The following is a 22,611-nucleotide window of genomic DNA, read 5'->3' on the forward strand; positions in this document are numbered from 1 at the left end:
TACAGTGCCACCTCATTTAAAGGTACCACTCACTGAAGTGCCACTAATCTAAGGACACTTCCTCATCATCACAAAACCTTTTCCTCTGGGAACATCCAGTTAATTCACTCAGCACCCCTTCCCCATCAGCAACATGTCAACCAAGGAGCACCAATATTTCAGGAATATAAGGAAGGAGGACGGCCTTTCCGGCCAGGTCCTTCAAAGGTTTGTAAAGGAACAGATTGCTGAGAAGAGAAAGTATGAAGAAGAACAAAGAAAGCAAGAAGAAGAAAGAGAGAAGTGGAGAAGGCAGCAAGAAGCCGAGCAGCAGAGAGAAGAAGAAGAAAGAGAGGAGCGGAGAAGACAGCAAGAAGCCGAGCGAAGGAGAGAAGAAGAAAGAGAACAATGGAGGAGACAGCATGAGCTAGCCCTCAAGGAAAGGGAGCTTGAGTTGGAGAGAGCCAAGAAGGAAAGCGCAGAAGCTTTAGCAGCACAACAAGCCTCTAGCTCCACTCCATCTGCACTAAATACCTCTCTGTCGATAGTCAATAACCTTGTGGGAAAATGGACTGAAGACAAGCCGGAACAATGGCTCGAAGAGATCGAATTCCTCTTTGAGACCTATGATGTCAGCCTGGCTGAGAGGGCCTTACTGCTTACCAAGCACCTGGACAGGAAGGCTAAGGCTGCCCACCGAGCCGTGGAAAGAGATCAACGAGGGGACATGGCTGCTGTCTGTGGGGCCATCGCTAAGGCGTATGAAATCACCCCTGAGAGGTGGAGACAACGCTTCCGAGGTATGGCTAAGAACATCTCGGCTGGTCCTGGACTGAATGGGCCTGTCACAAGACCCAAGCTGGGACCCGCTGGTTCGAGTCTATGCAGTGCGACACCTTTGAGGATTTGTTCAACTGGACCATGCTGGAGGACCTCTTCCAGTGTGTGCCCGGGCCTCTGGCTGTGTATCTTAATGATAAGCAGCCAGCCACTCTCAAGGAAGCCTGCCACTTAGCTGACGCCTGGGAGACATACAACCCCTCCCACAGCACCTTGCAGCGCAAAATAGTGCCACCCGGACACCTCTCGGGCTTCAATCGCCCACGGAACGGACCGCCTAACAAACCTCCGTGCCCCATCTGTAAAAAGTATGGCCATGCTGAAGCAGAGTGCTGTTACAAAGATAACAATCAACAAGGCAACAACTCTCGCAGCCTACCAACAACCGTCAGTCTTCCTCTCTGCCTAATTCCACACCATCTTCCCAGCACACCATCATTGCCGGGAGATCAACCTATCACAGGGGCCCCTGCCGAGACTGTGGAGCTTCAGGACACTCTTCTTCTGGGTATCCTGCATGCCCAAAACATGTGGTCATGCCCAGGCACGTCAACATGATTAGTGCCACAGCCTCCTTAGCTGAGCCGCTGGAGAGAACTCACCCTGAGAGGGTCTGGACACAGTCTGTCTCAGTGGCTTCTCTGGATGGTTCCAGCCCCCCAGTGCACCTGCCAACTACTGCCGACACTGGCTCAGATATCAGCCTGATCGATTGGGCCCTAGTGCCAGCCAACGCCAAGGTAGAGGAGCACACCAAGTGGACCGTGACCTGGGTGGACGAACAGTTCCTGACCGTCCCCACAGTTGAGCTCAGGGTGATCACCCCTTGGAGCGACAAAATTCACCGTCTTGGCGTGGTCAAGCGAATTCGGCGTGGAGTGGAGTTCCTGCTTGGACGAGACATCCTCTGGGGATGTCCCACCCCCACACCACTCTGTTGCCTGACTGCTTCCGCCAGAGTGTCCGCAGCAACCTCTTCTGAGCGGGACACAGCCTTTGTGACTGCTGTGCCACCGCCAGCCGAACCTTCCATTCACCTAAGAGCAACAGCACATAACCCACCAAAACCACATTCCAGGCCTAGTCCACAGATCTTGCGACCAGACAGCCACCAAAGAATTACTCCCTCATCACAAAGGGATCTCGCAAATTACCGTTGCAGGACCTGCAACGTAAGAGGGCACTCCGAAAGATGGTCTAAGTGCCCCAGTAAGCTTGCCGCAGTGGCCATCTCCACAGAACCAAGAGGCTCAGCCCTCTTACCAAGACAGGAATCGCTGTCCCAAAGCACGCCAGGGACACCGAGGGGTCTTGAACCCCTGGGTCCCCCTTCAGCTTTGTCTGACACCAATTCGCTGCCAGTGCCACTTGCGAGCACTGGTCAGTGCCAAGCTCCGCCTATCTCAGCTGGAAGCTCCCCGCCAAGTGTACTTCCCGTGCCTGGCACTGAGTTAGTGCCAGTGCTGGGTCCAGAACATGACCTGGATCCTCCTACCAGAGATCCACCAAACCTCACAACCATGATCATCGTGCAGTGCGAACCTCTGACCCCTGATGTTTCTTCTTCCCACACTCTTCCACCTGCCGAGGACGACCCTCTGGCAGGCCTGGACATTACCTCTTTTTTGGTCGACCAGGAACTGTCCGGCCAGGACGCAGACGCTGATCCTCTTCCCATGACGGTTGTCGCAGCAGCTGAAGTAGGAGACCAGCCCGTAGCCCCTAAGGCTGCCCCTGGTCCTGCTCCTGATGGCACTCCTGGCCGTTCTTCAGAGTCAGTATCCTCATCGCCCCCTAGGAATGGCCTAGCCAGACCCTGGAGGCCCCTGAAGAAGAAGAAGAAGAAGGGGCGGAAGAGATCCATTTAGCGAATCAGATCCATAGGCTCTCTTGGCACTCGTGCTCTGTTGGCACAGTGTCGCTTCCATCCCAGAGTGATCCTGGCATCTGCCCAGAGGAGGTAGCCTGTGTGACCTCTGATCCAGTAGTATTAACAATTAACCACGTAGGCCTTTGTACTACTAACCCTTTTCCAACTAACCTCCTTCCAACCCACTCCAGACTCAAACTGAGACATTGCTTAATCATACATTGTGAATTACCCTTCAGGTTATTTATGTGTCCATGTGTTGCATGTTAATCATAAAGCGTTGTGCCGATCATAATTCATTGCGTGCCATTCGTTAGCGCCAGAGTCGTGGGGATAGTAGGTTAGGTTAGGTGTTTACCATGTGCGTTTGCCTAGGCTTAGATTTCTCCTGTCTTCAGAGCCAGTTAGCAGAAGTGCCTATACCATTAGGTAGGTTAGGCCTGTAAATTAGCCAAGTCAGAACCCCTCTTAGCAGCTAGGTTGGTTCCTTTAGATGTTGCAGTGCAGCAATACACTTTATGTAGAGTCATTGGCTGACAGTTGGGAGGAATTAGCTAAGACCCTCACACCTGAAAGGGTGTGAAGGCCTTTCCAAAGGGGGGACCTGTCAAGGATATATCTCTCCCTCATGTAGACGCCAGTGCATAATTAATTTTGAAATGCAGTTTGCTGTTCATTTGAGTGTCGGGGCAGGGAAAATTGGCAGGCAAGGGCGAAACCAAGCGTAGTTTGAACCAGATCATAGCTGTTAGCACCAGTGTGTAGCAGATAGGCCTCCCTTCCCCCCTCAATCACCTGATCAGGGGAACAATGGGACCCCCTTTTCACCCCCATCACATGATGTGGGAGTAGTTAGAGACTGGGAAAGGTTAATAGGCTTAGTAGGGCTAGCGGCCAGGTAGGACCTTAACCTTTAAGTACTTAACATTTAAGGATCCTCTCCCTCTACTTTTGCTGGCTGTATGACTCCTTGCAGGTTTGATCGGCCTCTCTGTTGACAAACAAGACATTACTCACTGCCTCGGCGAAGCAGAGGTTCCCTTGACTCTGTTGGGAGCGCATATCTGGTGTTCCCCTCCGCTCTCCGCTGGTTGAGCTGTTTCCAATGAACGGCTGAGTCGATTGTTTGGCGCCTGCAATTGTTAGACCAGGTTCGTGCATTGCATATAGTCAGTAAGCCAGCCCTTTCCCTCCTCCCTGAAACCCCTTAAATTTTCCATTCCTTTAAACTTCAATTGCTTCCTCCACAAAGCATTTTCCCTTTGTTAAGTGTCCTGCTTCGGCATCCTGTAAATCACCCTGTAACGTGCCTTGAATTCCAGTAAAAGATCCAGTGATAAATATCCAGTTATCCCTTCCCCAGTGCAACTTAAGGGCAAATTAGTCCAAGTGACACAAGTGTTGAAGTTTTCTCTTTGTGTGACGGTGAACACATGTTCATTGTACCTGAGCCCAAATCCATTACTATTCAAAGACTGTGATTACGTGATTCCTTATCATCATCTGCTGGAAAACGTAATGTTTAGTATTTAAGACGTGCATCTGTGTAATATTTTATAGGGAGATTTAATTTCTCTCAGTTTTGCGGTATTAACTCATAACCTCTCCGTTGCCAATCTGTGTCCTCTCAGTCAGACTGCCATTCAAATTTCAAACCATTCCTGGTCGCAGCCCGGTTGCAAATCCGTTGTTGGCCCACCGAGTTTTATATGAAGTAATTCCATCATCCTGGAGTTTATACCTTTGCAGCATAATTAACTGAGACCATTTAATGTAATTTTGGCCTAACCAAGTTATTATTATAACGGGAATAATTGTACATTGGCCCCTTCTTAATTAGCTTGCTTGTTTGCCAATTACTGTGTTATTGCTCACTGTGTATAATTAATGAGCCTGCCCACTGGTTACAATTTGTATTCTGTTTTGTTTCCTTGCCTAATTGCTTAGTCTCTGTAAATAAACCCCTTTTAATTGTAAAAGAAGTCTAATTTCAAATGGCGACCTAAATCATGTACGTGTAAATCCAGGAAAATCTAAGGTAAGTTTCAAATAACGTTCTTTTGTTCATAAACTTAGGCCCACTTGGTTCGTTGGCAGTCTCCATTAAACAATTGTTCCAATTCTCTCCTCAACCAAGACCCCAGTTTATGACAATATATATATATATATATATATATATATATATATATATATATATATATATATATATATATATATATATATATATATATATATATATATATATATATATATATATATATATATATATATATAATATATATACATTCCATAAGTGTGGTTGCTTATGCTGTATTGCTTTACATTTAAATCCGCATAGTTTTCTCTCCTTACTTGGATTTTCTATTCTGTAATGAAGCTTAGCAATGTAAATGGCTCCGTCGCTTTATTCAAATGCATGAGTTCTTGCTGAATAATAAGAGTAACAAAGCATCCTGACTCATCTGACCCCACTGGGAGTCCTTAGTTTGATCTCTTGCCATTATTCACAAATAGCAAAACGTGACCATTGTTTCCCGTCGCAATCCTCAGTGTAATTGGTCTCTATTGCAAGTTTGTATTAATGAGATTAATCCCAAAATGACTCACAGTAACGTGAATATCGAGTAAAGATAATAAATTCACAATACAGTGCCTACATTAAAAGGGACATAGTGGGAGGTTTTTGACCTCCCATCTTCAACCAATTTTGACTAAAGATAGAAGGTGAGTAGGCACTTGAAGGTGCCATCCATAATCATAATCCTTAATACACATTTTTTTAAAATTTCATTACAAGCATACACAATTGTAGATTTATCTCACATGTGGTACTAATGATAATGATCATTGCATTAAGTATCGTACGTGCTACTAGGAAAAAAAAAAGTTTAAATTTCTACAGGTTAAAAAGGCCAGCAAATGTATAGTTGTCAAAGTATTGAAAACTGAGCATCGCTCTGCCTTCCACGCACACACACACACACACACACACACACACAGAGAGAGAGAGAGAGAGAGAGAGAGAGAGAGAGAGAGAGAGAGAGAGAGAGAGAGAGAGAGAGAGCGAGTTTATTGTAGTGAATAAGAGACCAAGAGACAGAATTCTTTGTAATCAGAGAGAGAGAGAGAGAGAGAGAGAGAGAGAGAGAGAGAGAGAGAGAGAGAGAGAGAGAGAGAGAGAGTAATTTATAGCCCAATAACCCATTAAGTATCAGATCGATGATTTATATGATGCTGGTATCATACGTGAGATCCTCATTATTCCACAAAGATTTTATTTCTGTAAAATGAAGGAAATACAGGAATAGAAATGTAAGTCTGATACAGAACACAAAAGAAAACCATTTACTGAAGTTTTATGCTGTTTCTTACAAGGATATTTTACCATGGGAGCAAATAGTTGAATTTAAATGTCATATAGCATTGGTTACCTTTCATAGACAGAAATTCAGAAACTAAATAACGAATGTTGACGAAAATTAATATTCCATTATTGAACGTTTTTGTGTTTGATTATGAATGGTAGAAGAGTTGGCAGATATTATCTGGGAACAACATGGAAATACATGAAAAGAAATTTCCACGGAATTAGAATGAAAACATAAAGAATAAATCTCTCTCTCTCTCTCTCTCTCTCTCTCTCTCTCTCTCTCTCCTTGTTCAAACACGTTCGTGCGCGTGCACGCCCTTTCTGTTTACTTGTTGGTAAGATCTCTGTCCTAAGAAAAAGGGAAGTATCCAGAAATGAAAGGTTCCCATTCATATCAAGAAGTGTGTCGATTTGCCGTCATCTGTATGTCCAGGGAGAGTTATGTCGCCCACCAAAATGTAGCGGCAGAGTGCGCTTGGAATTCGACAGCCAACAAAGACTGGACGATGGTCACGTTTTGCGATTTGCAAAGAATGTCGACAGGTCAAATGGGTTCGCATTGGGTCAGATATATTTCGATCCTTCTTTTCGCTATAGACAGAGGTCCTTTATTCTTGGAATCACAGTGGCTTTGCTCAGCCCGAGGGAAATGAGATGAACAGTTTTCTGATACTTTCTTATTCTTTTGTCTTCAGGGCGTCATTATGTCCTCTTGCCGCTTGCAGCAGATTTACAAGATTAGTTTCCTAGAATGCGGGCTTAGCAGAGTTGTTCTGTTAAAGTAAAACCTTAAATTAGTTTGCCAAAAATTTAGCATAAAAGAAGCTAGTTATTAGTATGACGGAATACTTTCTAAAATCTGCTGGCTGTGGGCCTTAATGTCACCCACTGCAACTCACACGAGACTCCATGATGTTTTGTTAGTTCGTAAGCACTGATTATTTATTTAGCATGAGTTTGCAGTACCCACACCCATGCCAACACATGGTCACGGAATCTTTCAGTGGCACCTGACTCAATAAAGGCACCCATAAGATCATTCTGGCCTTTTTTTCAGTAATATGGCATCACATCCTAGTAATATAGTCCTTACCAATAACTACAGGTCTCAGAACAATGGGACCAACTTTTCCGTTACTTTGACTTGCTTCTAACGGAATATTAATGGGTATACAGTTCTTAGCAGGGCTAATTAATAAAGGAAAAGGCCTGCATACAGGTTGAGTTTACGGAAACAAGTAAATATTAGCGTTGCGAAGTCTGTGGGATGAACATATTTGGAGGAGAAATTAACTCTTGATTATGTTGATCTTCGCTGAGGAGTTATGCGTAACTACGCTGCATTCTGTTCATTCTAAGGTGTGTGCTCTGCCGAGAACAGTAACTGAAATTTATATGATGACGATGATGATTATTATTCAGTGCGTACATATATTCATGTGGAACAGGTTTCCATAGGACAGAGTACACATGTGCAATAAATAAAATAAGAACTATATGACAAGTACATAAAGGTAAATGAACAAACCGAGGAATAGGAGTACACTGAAACAACATAAGAGACAAAATTTTAAGCGATGCTGCAGCCTCTGAAGTAGTTTTGAAGCCTCTCGTAAACATACAACTGCCACGGTGTCAATTTCACTGCTAAAATGAAGGCTTTTCCACATTTCACATTAATGAAGTCTTAACCACTGGATTTAATGCGTAGTAGACATGCCTTCAATTGACTGAAACGTTATTGGACACAACTTTCACTAAATGGAAAAAGAGGTCAATTTTCCGAATGAGCTTTCCTTTCGCATTTATCACCATTCGCCCTCATCATCAATAACGGTTTTACTTAAGGTTTTCCCTTAAATGATTTAGACGTCCTGAACACTTTCTGCCGTCGGAGCCAAACATAGTCGGTATTGAAAAGACTGTAACTTAATTATCATTATCATCGCTTTGTCGCTTTCGGGTTAGCCAAATTTGCGGACACGCCTCCCCCTCAACAATTCCCATCCGTAGGAAAGATGCTGCGGACGTTCCTGAAGCCAAGTCCGCATTTACATTCTCGTTGTACCTCCTATATCTTTCGGCCCTCTGTTACCGGCGACCACCCACTTCTTTGTCTGCCTCTTCTGTAACTGCGCTGAATGCACCTCTTTCCTTCTTACCATGCGATCAAGCCAATTAATCTATTCTCTCTTCGCCGTTATTTCTACCACCTTGATGAAGTCTTAGAGAACTGTGCTGTAAAGAAGCTACGCAAATAATGGTCTTGTACGTCGACTGGAAGTTGTTGGAGCATGTACTGTATGGCAGAGTCGCATGAACTTTACCTCTCTTGATAGCCTAATGGTCCTGACGTCGACTGGAAAACGTGAAGGGTACTGTCGACTGTTTGAGTCACTTAAAAACCAAACCAAGTATCACTTATAATTCCCCTTCGGTGATACTCCCAATGAAGCGCTAATTGGATATTGAACGACATCTGTAGCTTAATATTTATATATAAAATATCACGGTGATATGATAAAAATTCATAAATTAGGCCATGTGTTACGACTGTCATAATGGCGTTGGATTGATGCCGATGCTAAGCACAAATCCCCGCGCTCATTGGGTATATGTAGGCCTACGGCAGAGTTGCATTAAGTTACACCACTCTTGATAGCCTAATGATCTTGAAAGTCGACTGGAAAATGTTGGAGGGTACTGTCGAGTGTTCGAGTCACTTAGCCTACGTACCTTTTGGTGATATTCCCGAAGTAACACAAACTGGATATTATAATATTTGTATATAAAATGTCACAGTGATGTAATAAAGACACACACACACATACACACACACACACACACACACACACACACACACACACACACATATATATATATATATATATATATATATATATATATATATATATATTACGTATGTAAATATAAATGTATTTACGTATTCCCAACCTGCAGATTTCTCCACACTTTTCTGGATGCATAGGCTATCACTACAAGCCTATATTTCGAACAAGAAATGAACAGAGAATCTTCAGCCTTCCATAACAAGATTCAAACCAACACACGGCAAAAACAAGCTCAACATGCCATGCTATGAGAACAGTTAGTCTACTTTAACTCATGCAACAACCATATTTGTTGAATTTAGACTTATATTGTTTTCAAAGCACTGCATCTGAAGTGTGTTCTCGCTGGATCAGTTGAGTTGATTCAAATCCTGCTATGGAAGATGACAGTCTCTTCGTTCATTTGCCGCTCCGATATAGTCTTGTAGTGATAAGCATATCTGGAAAAGTAAAAGCTGAAGAGTTAAGAGGTCACTCCGACTATCAAGAATACATATAGGTATATACATATATATATATATATATATATATATATATATATATATATATATATATATATATATATATACATAGATATACAGTATGTATCTATATATATATTTATATACATATATATATATACATTATACATACATACATACATACATATACATACATATATATATATATATATATATATATATATATATATATATATTTATTTATATTTATATATCACTTCCTGTGTCACCCACGGGGATGCATAAGGCCTCAACGAACTCACGCCACCACATTCTGTCCTGCGCTAACTCCTTAAGATCTCCCCAACACTCATCTCCTGCTTCCACCTACTGTCCTCAATCACGTCTCCTTTGTTCTGCCTCTACCTCTTCTGCCAAGGGCAACCCACCTGGGTGTATCTCGTATTATTCCCTGTCTTCTATACACATGGCCTAGCCACTCCCAGCGTGAGAACCTAACATACTCATCGACCTGCTGCACCCCCATTACTTCTCTAATTCTGTTATTTGGTATCCTATCCCTCCAATTAATTCCTAATATTCTTCTGAGCCCCTTATTTTCAAATGCTAAGAATCTATTATCTGAAGTCACTGTACTGTACCATGACTCATGCACATAAATCAAAATACTCCTAACTATTACCTTACAAATTTATATATATAGTATATATAGAAGCCAAACTAATATACAAACATTCACTGTTATATATACTATATATATATATATATATATATATATATATATATATATATATATATATATATATATATATATATATATGAAAGTGAATGTTTGTGTATTAGCTTGGCTTCTACAGAAATCCAAACCGCTCGACAGACCCAGACAAAATTTTGCGCACGTCCTCCATGTCACCTCAGAAAGGTTTTTAACTCAAAATCAAACCCCTACACCGTGACAGACATACAGAGACAAAACAAATGAAATTTTTGTTTTTTCGTCACCTTACCTTCAGTTGTCTGGCTTTATTCTTATTTTTCACTGGACACTTCACCATTTTTTCTGTCGCTATAACATCAATTTGGGATCAGAATTTACGTGAATTTTGATCGTAATTTTTGATAATAATTAATATAATTGTTTATTACCTCGATAAAATATACATTGAAAGCCTGAATCGATCATTTCTTTCCGTAGTTAGTGAAGCCGAGTCCATGCATGCATAGTAGTGGCTTAACGCAATGATTTCAGCCAGCAGCGGTTGGAATTAATTATTATGCGAGTTGGCAAAAACTTTACTGCATACGAAAGATAAGTTTCTTTTCACGTTGGTAGGTAATGACTGAAAATTCTAGATCAAAACTTTACAGGAATGTAGATCATTACATTTGGAAATCTTTTCCGAAAGGCACTTGAAGGGCAAATGTAATAGATGCAAATAAGGATTTAAGAAATGACAACTACTGCGCTTCGAGTGACTCGAAGTGCTCACAGCTTACACAACACGTCAATTCATACCTTTTGGTTATGTAATCATACACAGTAAGGAATAGTATTCCCATCATTTGGGAAAATAAAATTATTATTTATGGTTATATATTAGAATGATGTATATTAATTTATATCCTTTATTAACAGGTATTTATTCAAAACAATAAATACCTATTCAAAACAATAAATACCGATTGCCTAACATTCCTTCAAGAAGGGAAAGATTTTTTTTTGATTCATGATTATGTAACTGTAAGAGCTGACCAAGTTTATAGATGCTGTACGTGTAACTTTGTACACAAGTCTATGTTAAGGAATTTGATGTCATTGTAAAGATAAGTTGTAATTTATGTTATGTTAAAAATATCCCTAAAACCAATATAAAAAAATACATAGCACTAGTTGAAGCTAGCTGTATAGGAAAGTGTTTTGCCACTTTTTTTCTTAATATGATGAGGGGGTGGAAGGCTAACTCTTGCAGCAATTCACTTAATAATAGGGAAGAAGTAAAAAGGCATAACAGAGTATAGACTGAAATTTTTTTGATTAAAAAAAGACGTTTTTTCTCATACAATATTAATGAATGAGTTTAAATTAGAACTGAAGGGTTGGTTCAGTTTTTTATGGATTGGACAGTGAAGTTTACTTTCATTATAGTAACACATATCATTAAAAGTCATCATTGGGTTATACCTATACCAAATTGTATCACATGGAAATATTGCTTTAGATTTTTATTGTGTGATTTGGACTTATAACGGCCTACAAATAGTATTGAAGGGTCTGTCTAACAGTGAAATGAATAAGCCTATACATAAATTATTCATATTCTGATCAGAGTGTCTGAGATGCTTCCCAGATGAAATACAGCGGCAAACTGTCACGAAATTGGCTCTAACCTGTCCACACGTGCAATTATCTGTCAGTCGGTCGAAAGATATTTAGGTAATACCATTAGTTCATCAGTTCTGGTGAGTGGACTGTCTCCGCCCACAAAGTGTTGTCTACACGTAAGTTTTAACGGCAGTTTTGATGAACTGACAGAAGAAATGACAGGTAAACTTAGGAGTGTTAGGGGGGAGAAAGCATGAGAGAGAGGTAGTTTATCGAATGTCATTTAGAGGTTTTCCGGGCCGCACCAGATTGGTCAGCTAGTATATATATATATATGTATATGTATATATATATATTATTAGGTTTTGCAGTGGTTTTAGTGGAGCAATCTTATTTCAATTGTTCCTTTGTTTTACCTGTCCTGTGTTTGTTTATGGTGTGGTGAGTTGATGTCGGTCGCCTTATTTTAGACAAGAGTCAGTCGGGTTTAGCATAGCAGCGAGTCAGGTTCTCGGCAGCTGTGGCATCATGGCGACTATTTGTACAGCAGGTATTTGTTACCTGTTGGCATCAGCAGTTGAAGGATGGTTGGATGGCCAAACCATAGTTATCTGTGGAGCAGATTGGTTCCAGTTCAACAGACGTGTTTTCTCGACGTTTCTCCCGTGATTCATCTGTGTTGGTGGCTGAGTTCCAGTTAATAGCTGATGGCTGTTGTTTCGATGTGTTCACGGAGTTCGTCTGATTAGATTCATCCTTTTCAACAGCTGGTACAGTTATGTTATCTCTACAGAGCTTATTGTGTTCATCTGTGCTACCCAGAGTAATTTGTATACTTTTATGTTGCTGCTTTATTGTTTATGATTGTTCGTGCTGTTTGTTCATTTGTTAGCGATGCCTGTTCATTGATTTATGCTGCCTGTATGATTGTTCTTACTATTTATATTATTATATTTTTATTTGTATTGCACTGTTAGTGTGGTGTCGAGCAGCATATGGCTCTGGTAATTGATATATGTATTTTTGAGATGATTTTCTATTTTTTGCATTAGTGTTTTGATTGTGATTGTTTAAGTCATTTGTGTAGTCTTTAAAACTTGTTTATTGATTTTGACTGCTGCTGTTTTAACATTTATTAAAATGCTTATGTATGCTAAACCTGGACTCACTTGTATATATTGTAAACTGCTGTACATAATAAATTTGGATTAAGGTAACTTTTGTGGATTGTTTTGTACACTCCTCCGTGGTTTGTCTCTGATCCTGCCAGTCATTCCAGTCCCATTCTTTGTTAATTTTGTTTAGAACCTGTAGAACCGACTTCGGTTCGTAAGTTAAGTATACCTTAGTTTAACCAGACCACTGAGCTGATTAACAGCTCTCCTAGGGCTGGTTCAAAGAATTAGACTTATTTTACGTGGCTAAGAACCAATTGGTTACTAGCAACGGGACCTATGGAATCCGAACCACATTATACCGAGAAATGAATTTCTATCACCAGAAATAAATTCCTCTAATTCTTCATTGGCCGGCTGGAGAATCGAACTCGGGCCTAGCAGAGTGCTAGTCGACAACTCTACCGACTCGTCCAACGAGGAACTACTTCAGTTCATCAATATATAAATATATTATTATAATAACCAAGACGTCTCGCCAGTGCGCCGCCCCCCTGCCCACCTAATTTACCCCTTTTTGTTTATTAAGAACCGCATGGCCGATCGCATTATCAACATTCCGATCTGTTCCTTTTTTTACCTGGAACAGATATTGAGATGACACAGATAACAGGGGCCAGGAGGGTATTTTATGCCACTCCCTTAAGAAAATTAGCCCAACTAATCTTCTTAAATGGACTTTCTAAAGGCAAGTTAAGCTGCCTGAATTGTTTTACCTCTGCAGGAAACCCAGGGCAACGGAATCGCTGCCCACCTGGCCAGTGACTCATGCTTGCACACGGCCCCTACCCCTGGCCGCGTGCCTTAAAAGGGAGAAGCAGTTAGCTAGTGACTTAGTTGTGGAGCAGAAGACATGAAGTAATAGTCTTTGAGAGACAGCCCTCCACGCGGGCGAGCTGTTACTTGGCTGAGAAGATTTCCATTCCCCGTCCGACTCCCGACTCCAGACTCCAGACTCCAGTCTCCAGTCATCCTCGAGAGAACCGCCATACGTGTGATCTTCCCTCGTCCCTATTTTCGTCAGAGACCAGCTTCCCCTGAGGTAAAGTGGAGTAAAGACTTTTCGGTCACGAAAGTTTGCCCTTTAGAAAGCCTGGAGTGCCAGCATTTCATTTCTGTCCTTGTGCCAGTTTATCCCATGCCATTTCCAATGTCCTGTGTTCGAGTGTAAAAGTGGTCATTCATTCCTCGAGTCTTTGGCGCCCTCAGTGCAAACTTGAGTCATATTCGGTGTTATACTGTTCCTTTACTGGCGTGTAATGTGTAAATCTCTCTTGCAGAGGGACCCATTCGCAGTGGACTCATCATGGCCTGTGCCTTGCCTTTATTCAAGACTCCAGCCGAAGGATCTTCAGGCGTTGCAAGCCCTTTATCAATTTACTTATCCATTTTCCCTTCAAATGCTTGCTTTTGTAAATATAATTCTTTAATTTAGCCCAAGTGTTTACGTAACATTTCCTTATGAAGTAGAGCCTTCAGCTCCTAAATTCTCCCCTTTTTCTTATTTTTTCTACGATTTCCCTTTACGCAAGTCAGAACTCCAAGGCCAATTAAACAAAGTTTCCGTTGCCGGCCTGTAAAATACCATAAACCCAGGGAAATACGTATAAAAAAAAAAAAAATATATATATATATATATATATAATATATATGTGTATGTATATATATATAAATTTATGTGTATATATGTATATATATATTTATATATATAAATCAAAATTTATAAGGTAATGGTTAGGAGTATTTTGATTTATAGGCATGAATCATGGCACAGTACAGTGATTTGATATATATATATATATATATATATATATATATATATATATATATATATATATATATATATATATATATATATATATATATATATATATATATATATATAATATTTATGTATACATATAGATATGCATGTATGTATGTATATATATATAATTATATATATATATATATATATATATATATATATATATATATATGTATATATATATTATGCATACATATAAATATGTATGTATGTATACATATATATATGTATATACTGTATATATTTATATATATAATATGTGTGTATATATATTTTATATATGTATATATATATACACACACACACACACACACATATATATATATATATGTATACATATATATATATATATATATATATATATATATATATATATATATATATATATATATATATTTATACTGTATATCTATATACTATAGATGTATCTCAAATACCACATGGAAAAAATTAAAAACAGTTGTAAATCCTGACCAAGGAAAGCTTTATTGTTTACTATGCCACTTTGAGTGGACTAATAGAAGGTGGTAGCAATTTATTATTTACTTGCTGACCAACACTGCGCTGCCTGGGAAAACTCTTAGGGATTCAGGAAACATTGAAAATACCTTTCTTTCCCAAGATTAATAAATGTCTTGAATTTATTGCTTTTAATAAACACACATATATATATACAGTATATATATATATATATATATATATATATATATATATATATATATATATATATATATATATATATATCTATATCCAGGCACTTACTAAAATGGTGAAAGAGGGGAGAGAGAGAGACAGAGGGAGATAATGACTAACTTGCGGTGACAAATATTCTTGGGTCGTTTTCCATTATGACTGATGTTTAACCCCATTCATAAAGGAAATTTATAAATGAGAGAGGAAGACAGATAGAGAGAGAAAGAGATTGCAAGCATGAATTTGCTTGTAATAGTTAAAAACCTCATAGATAGATTTCACTCCAAATTGTTTGAGTGATGCATAGAGAAAAAGAGAGAGAGTTTAGTGGAGGTGGTTGTGCGATGTTGAAAGGGTTTATGTGCGTGGTGGTGGTGGTGTTGAAACTGATGGTGGTGGTGGAAGTGGTGTTGCCAAACTGCCTGATAATTAATTCCAGACCTCATTTAAACCGACTTTATAACAAAATACGTCACCGTAACTTTACGAAGCAGTCGCTATAGTGAATTCCGAAGGTAAAAACGAAGAAGAAATGAGCGAATTAATAAGGAAATTCGCTTTTGAATGAATAAAAAAAGGAAGCACTGTATATCTTGCACATCAGGGTTAGCCAGCAACTACTATACATGCACGGATGGGAAGGATGCTCTCGACTCTGGTCACTACAGAAAGCGGATCTCTTCTTAAAGAAATTAATAATATAGGTTTTCAATGTTGATTGAAACCATGACTAATATTCCTGTTCTGGCAATAGACTGAGTTGTTTCTTTCTAATGTATTATTAGAGTAAACTATATCTTTTTTGCTCCTACCCAGTTGATTGTATGATTGTTGTCACTAACATGTAGAAAAAGTTCACTGTTCACCTGTGTATGTCTTAAACATTTTTTTTATATTGCTCTGTTCTCTTTTCCAGTTGCACATACTCTTTCTCTCTCTCTCTCTCTCTCTCTCTCTCTCTCTCTCTCTCTCTCTTTCTCTCTCTGTCGTGCATTATAATTCATGCATACTTATTCTTATAAGCAAAATTTTTGATTAATATAAAATTGATACAATTATGAATCATCTTCTTTGTCTTCAGCCGTTACCCATCTCTATATGGGGTCGCTGTTCAATTATGAAAATAGGCAAGAAATTTAAATATCCTGACTCTGTATTAGATAACGCATTAAAAGCGGCAATCAAGACATTTTATTTTGACAAAAGGAAAACTTCTAACACAAAAACCGTACAAGTACTACCACGTAAGAGTGTTAATGTAGCATTTAAGAACACTAAAACAATGAAACATGTACTTTTAAAGAACTCGCCCGACAATACTACAGGATGTGTATGCCAGATTCCATGCAATTCTTGTGATAACTTTTATATCGGTCAAATGGAAAAGCACTGGAAAAGAGAATAGAACAGCAAAAAGATATGTAAGAAATGCACAGGTGAATGGTGGAACTTTTACGTGTTAATGAAAACAATCTTACCTGAAACTTTCTTTTACTAACTGGACTCACTGATGTTTCTTTCCAGCATTATCAAAATAAACTATCATGTTTGGAGCAAGGAAGATAGTTTATTCTAATAATGCACTAGAAAGAAACATCACTGAGTATAGTTGTACAAAAAAAAAAGTTTCGGTAAGAACATGAATATCAGCCAAGGCATGTATAAACTCTTTCGTTTAATCTAGAAAAATATGCAAGAAGCTTAAATTTGAAGGAAGGTACTTGAAAGACGGAAATAGGGAAGTAGGGCTCCCAGAAGATTAGTCAAATTTGACATGTCACTAACGAGGGCAGGACTACGCCTACAACACAACTGTCAGTTGCAAATTCTTGGTTTTTGTGTGTACTTCCTTGCCAGTACAGTATTTATATTATGAATTTCGACCGTTTTGTATCAGTCCTCTGGAGGTGGCCTAGCAATAATGCCGACACCGGTCAGGATTTACAACTGTTTTTCATTATTTTTCCTATGGTGTTTCATATATATCAAATTACGCGTAAGAGTGATTATATGTATATATATATGTATGTATGTATGTACGTACGTACGTATGTATATATATATATATATATATATATATATATATATATATATATATATATATATATATATATATATATATATATATATATATATATATATATATATATATATATATATATATATATATATATATATATATATATATATATATATATATATAACTGTATCATGAAGCGGGGTTTTGTTTTCGTAAAGCTTGAACCCTCAAATTGAGAAAATCGCTAAAAATATGCTTCGATTTGTTGTCGGACGAAAAACTGTAGTCCCGACTGAGGCCTTGTAATGCTATTTGTGTTGTTTCTCACCTCCAGCGAGCTACACTTGGGTAAACATTTGTTGGTGCCTCTTTGTTCGCGTTTCATTTGATTACTGGTCATATTTCGGTTTTGTGAAAAAAAGAAGGACGAAAATTCTCCACATCACCAGCAGTGCCACGTCACCAGGTTTTGGAGAAGTCACTGTTGTTTCCATATTGTTAGGCTATAATTTGGCAACTAAGGTAAAGCATGCATGAATTACGATTCACGAGGAGGGAGAGGGTATGTGTATAATTATTATTACATGTAACGCACACACACTCACACACGCATATATATATATATATATATATATATATATATATATATATATATATATATATATATATATATATATATATATATATATAATAAATATATGTAGAGCTATATATAATCTCACTGGTCGTCCGAACAGCAAAATAGACTCTTGCACGGGGGCTTCATTTTGAGACTGGGTCTGATTTGGTTAGTGAAGCAGTGTTGAAGGATCACCACTTGAAAATCTGTTATTTGTCTGGAAAAGATATAATTATGTGTTCATGAGTTATGGTGGAAAGACCTAGTAGTGCTGCAGTGAAATTCTGCAGTGTCTCCCTTATGCATTGTCCTGTTCTATTCTCCATTGTGCATTTTCTGTTTTGAATATCAGTGTCTTGTAACACCATTTCAGGTTTTAATATATATGTTTCTTTCGACAGGAATGCTGGTTTCGTCCTGTGAGGACGAATATTTTTTACATTTATTGTGGTCTAGAATAATTATGACCTTATTACTTTGTTTGGTGACCAGGGTGTTAGTCACTAGTATTAGCTGGTTTAGAATTATCAGTCTGAATATTTGTGAATCAGGATTTCCTTTTTTGAAGATTCCCATTTATAGGGGGTGGAATTCACTCTATTTCTTGATCGTAGCCTTTGCTGAATCACTTTCGTGAAATTTGCAAATAAAGTCTAGTTTTGTATGTCACTGTTAATTCCAGTAGGCCTTTGTTTAAGAATAGGCTCAGTAAGAGGAGTCAACAAAGGAGAAGGAATTTGCTGACCCAGGGAGCCACCGCTACCAGAGACATCTCAGGAAAGTAAGATAACTGATTCTGTTCTTAAAACTGATACAGCCAAAAAAGTTCGATGGAGATAGTGTTATGTATTTGCCCTTGCCTCTTTATTAGTTCGGGTGTTCACAAAATGTCTCAGATTGATTGATAGAATTCAGTTAATATTTGTGGTGCGATGGACATTGATCCAAGAGATGTTTGATGAGGTTTTTAGATTAATCTGGGTCCTCAAGTCGGTCCAGGTTTTCTGGCTGGGTCGGGGCGGGGAGCGGGGTGGCGTCTTTAGCGATTTTGCCTGAAATGTGTACTCTCTTAGTCCTTTCTAGTTCATATAATTAAAATTATAAGTGCAGGAATTTTTTAATCACAAATTAGCTTCAACTGGATCTTATGTTCAAATATACTTGTTTATCGTGTGTTATTTTCTTTTCGCCTCTTTGAAGAAATACAATTACATTCTGAAACGAGCTTCAAAGCAATATGAAAATCCTCTCCCCCTTCTCTCTCTCTCTCTCTCTCTCTCTCTCTCTCTCTCTCTCTCTCTCTCTCTCCACATGAAAGAGAGAGCTCTTTGTTGGGTGAGTCGGTAGAGCTGCGGACTGTCACTCGATGGGCCGGAGTTCAATTCCCCGACCGGCTGATGAAGAGTTAGAGGAATTTATTTCTGGTGATAGAAATTCATTTCTCGCTATAATGTGGTTCGGATTCCACAATAAGCTGTAGGTCCCGTTGCTAGGTAACCAGTTGGTTCTTAGCCACGTAAAATAAAGCTAATCCTTCGGGCCAGGCCTAGGAGAGCTGTTAATCAGCTCAGTGGTCTGGTAAAACTAAGGTATACTTTTTTTTTTTCCACATGAAAGATCATAATTCACGCTCTGAGCTTACACAATTGCTCCGTAATAGAGCCGCACGCGCTATATTTCACAACGAAAGAACGGAAATCATAAAATGATCTCCAGTTTTCTGTTGAAATTTTGTTGCCACGGAAGTGCCCTGTAGCGTGGCTTGGAATAAATTTAGCTTAATAAATGGAATTTATTTGATATTTTCATTTGGTAAAATTTTATTTTGAAAGTGAATAATAATAATAATAATAATAATAATAATAATAATAATAATAATAATAATAATAATAATAATAATAATAATAATAATAATAATAATAACCCTTTCGTTACATTTGTCAGCCTATTATCATAACCGTTTTCATACAGAAACTAATAACAATCATTAGGTGGAAGTCAAGAAAAGTATTATTGGTAAAAGGACACTAATTCCAAGGCCATCTTCAGGAGAATAGAACAATCAAGTATCAAATGAAGGTAAGGAATCATGAAAAATAGCAAATCAAATCAGTAAAGGACGGTCAACAGTAAAATACATAAGCAGGCAATCGGATCTCCATCCTGGTGAAAATGACAGAAATCGTGGTCAGTATTAGGGAAATGTAAATCAACCTTGCTATACAGTGTTTTTTTTTTTTTTTTTTTTTTTTTATAAAGGAAAGGTCTGCTGGAAGACCAACTGAATGACCTCGTCTAGAACATGATGAAGTAAAGAAGGGAAGTATGTCTGTACCCCCAAAGGAATGCAAGACACCTTTAACATCGTGATGGATGGAATGTTAGAAAAACAAGGCAAATGCAAGCGGAAAAATTCTGAAGCTACTCAAAGGGTTCCTGCAACTTATAAGTCTCTAAAAGGAGTTTACGTCGAGTCAGTGCAAGACTTAAAAGTTTCGACGCTCTGCGGAATCAAATAGATGTCTTGGGCATGCAGAGTTGCACGCACATTCCCGGTCTAGATCCAGGTAAAAAGAAAAGAGGTAGTTGATCAAGTGCTATTATTATTATTATTATTATTATTATTATTATTATTATTATTATTATTATTATTATTATTATTATTCAGAGGATGAATCCTATTCATATAGAACAGACGCAAAGGGGACACTGACTTGAAATTCAAGCTTCCAAAGAAGAAGGTAAAGGGAAATACAGAATGACCTCATAGGGTAGGAAACTTGTAACAAGATTCTGCAAAAGGCATTAGGCATGATAATTCTTATAAAAAAAAGTGAGAGAGAGAGAGAGAGAGAGAGAGAGAGAGAGAAAGAGAGAGGGGGGAATATACAAGTTATTAATATATGAATAGTAATTTGCAAGAAAAAACCTGCTTTAAGAAGGAAATTTGAAAAGAAAAATAATACAAATTCTATGGAATTTAAAAAGTTATGAACAAAGAGAAAAAAGAGTTTTAAAGCAGAGCTAATGATTTATTTGCTATCAGTCACAACCAGAAAAATACTTTAAGAAATCATTTTTTATGGTGATGAAAACGAAAATAGCTTTCTGGTAAGACAGGAGACTTTAACCGCTAATATACTTCGAAGAAAAAGGCTCGACCTAAATAGCTCACAAAGCAGAACAGACTGCACATTCTCTCTCTCTCTCTCTCTCTCTCTCTCTCTCTCTCTCTCTCTTTCTCTGAGTGCCAAGGGGAATCATTAGGCAAATGTATAGCTCTGGCGTGCCACTGAGATTGCCCTCGTTTAATAACAGCACATTAACTGGGCTATATCTTAGGCCTCCTTTGTAGTAAATAAAATTTGTCTCCACTTTTCTTAGGCTTCTGCCAACTTGACTCGCATTCAGTGACGAGAAATAACAGCCAAAAACCAAATTTTCATTGTTTAGATTTCTTATTGGATATGGTCTTCATCTACTTGGAAAATAATGAATTATTGCAAAATTTTATTACACAGCATGCAAAACTTCATAAAAAAAATTTTTTTCGTAAGAAAATGGCCATTGCCGATGCAAAATGCCAGTCAAAGATTATATATACATATGAATGTGAATATTTTCCCAGCATAAAAGAATATACACTATACTGTTTGAGCTGTCGTTCATTCTCTGAATAGAAATCCTTTTCATTCATTTTAGCCCTTATCTTTAATTCATTTCTGAGTCGTACTTTTTCTCAAGAAAAGCTGTTCTCTATATATATTTGATAAAACACAAGAAATTAATTCAGGTTTATGCACTTTAAATCTCGGAAGCAAAACAGTTTATGAAAACTGTCATACTATGAGTATGGATTCTGCTTTTTCCTTTTATTTTCTTGTAAAGCTGTTCATTCAGTAAGTAAATCGTTCGATTCCTTGTAATAAACCTTACTTAGATTTGGCAGCTTTTGAAAATTCTGACGTATGACAAAAGGCAAAGATTAAGGGAAAGGTAGATGCCTTGCTTTGTAAATATCAAATTACAGTATAAATTTGGTGTCTGGGTCAACAGGAATACAAATGACACCGCCAAGATACAGTGTGTAAGATGAAAACAGACTTTTCTATAAGTTATTGCTAAAGCTATACATGCAGTTACCTTTAATAAATGAGAAGATATTACAATTATGCAACTTATATTATTCATTCTTTGTACTTGATAGAAAGCAAATATACTTTCGAAATGTAAACGGTGTAGATTGAAAAGTACAGCAATAAAAGGCGAATGTTGGGTGAAGGATTAAAGGAAAAGGTAACAGGTTAAACTGTGTTTTCTGTAAAGGCTGTCTGAATGTTGCATTGTAATGACCTAAGAAATAAGTCAGCTGCATTTGACCAGCTGTGAATAGCCCAGCTGAGTGGCGAGGAATCTTAGATCGTTTCTTCTATGAGTATAATTGCCAGTGCAAGACCGAACTGTCAACCGTCGAGTGTCACGGGCTGCAATGCTCCATCCTCAGGTCAAGACGTCTCCTCTGGAATTGCTCTCTTCCTTGGAGCCTTCTCCAAACAAGCCAGTCTGATGGACCTCATTGTTCAGGTAATGAGCTCACTTCAG

This window comes from Macrobrachium rosenbergii, chromosome 12, assembly GCF_040412425.1.
Source record: "Macrobrachium rosenbergii isolate ZJJX-2024 chromosome 12, ASM4041242v1, whole genome shotgun sequence".
NCBI lineage: Eukaryota > Metazoa > Arthropoda > Malacostraca > Decapoda > Palaemonidae > Macrobrachium > Macrobrachium rosenbergii.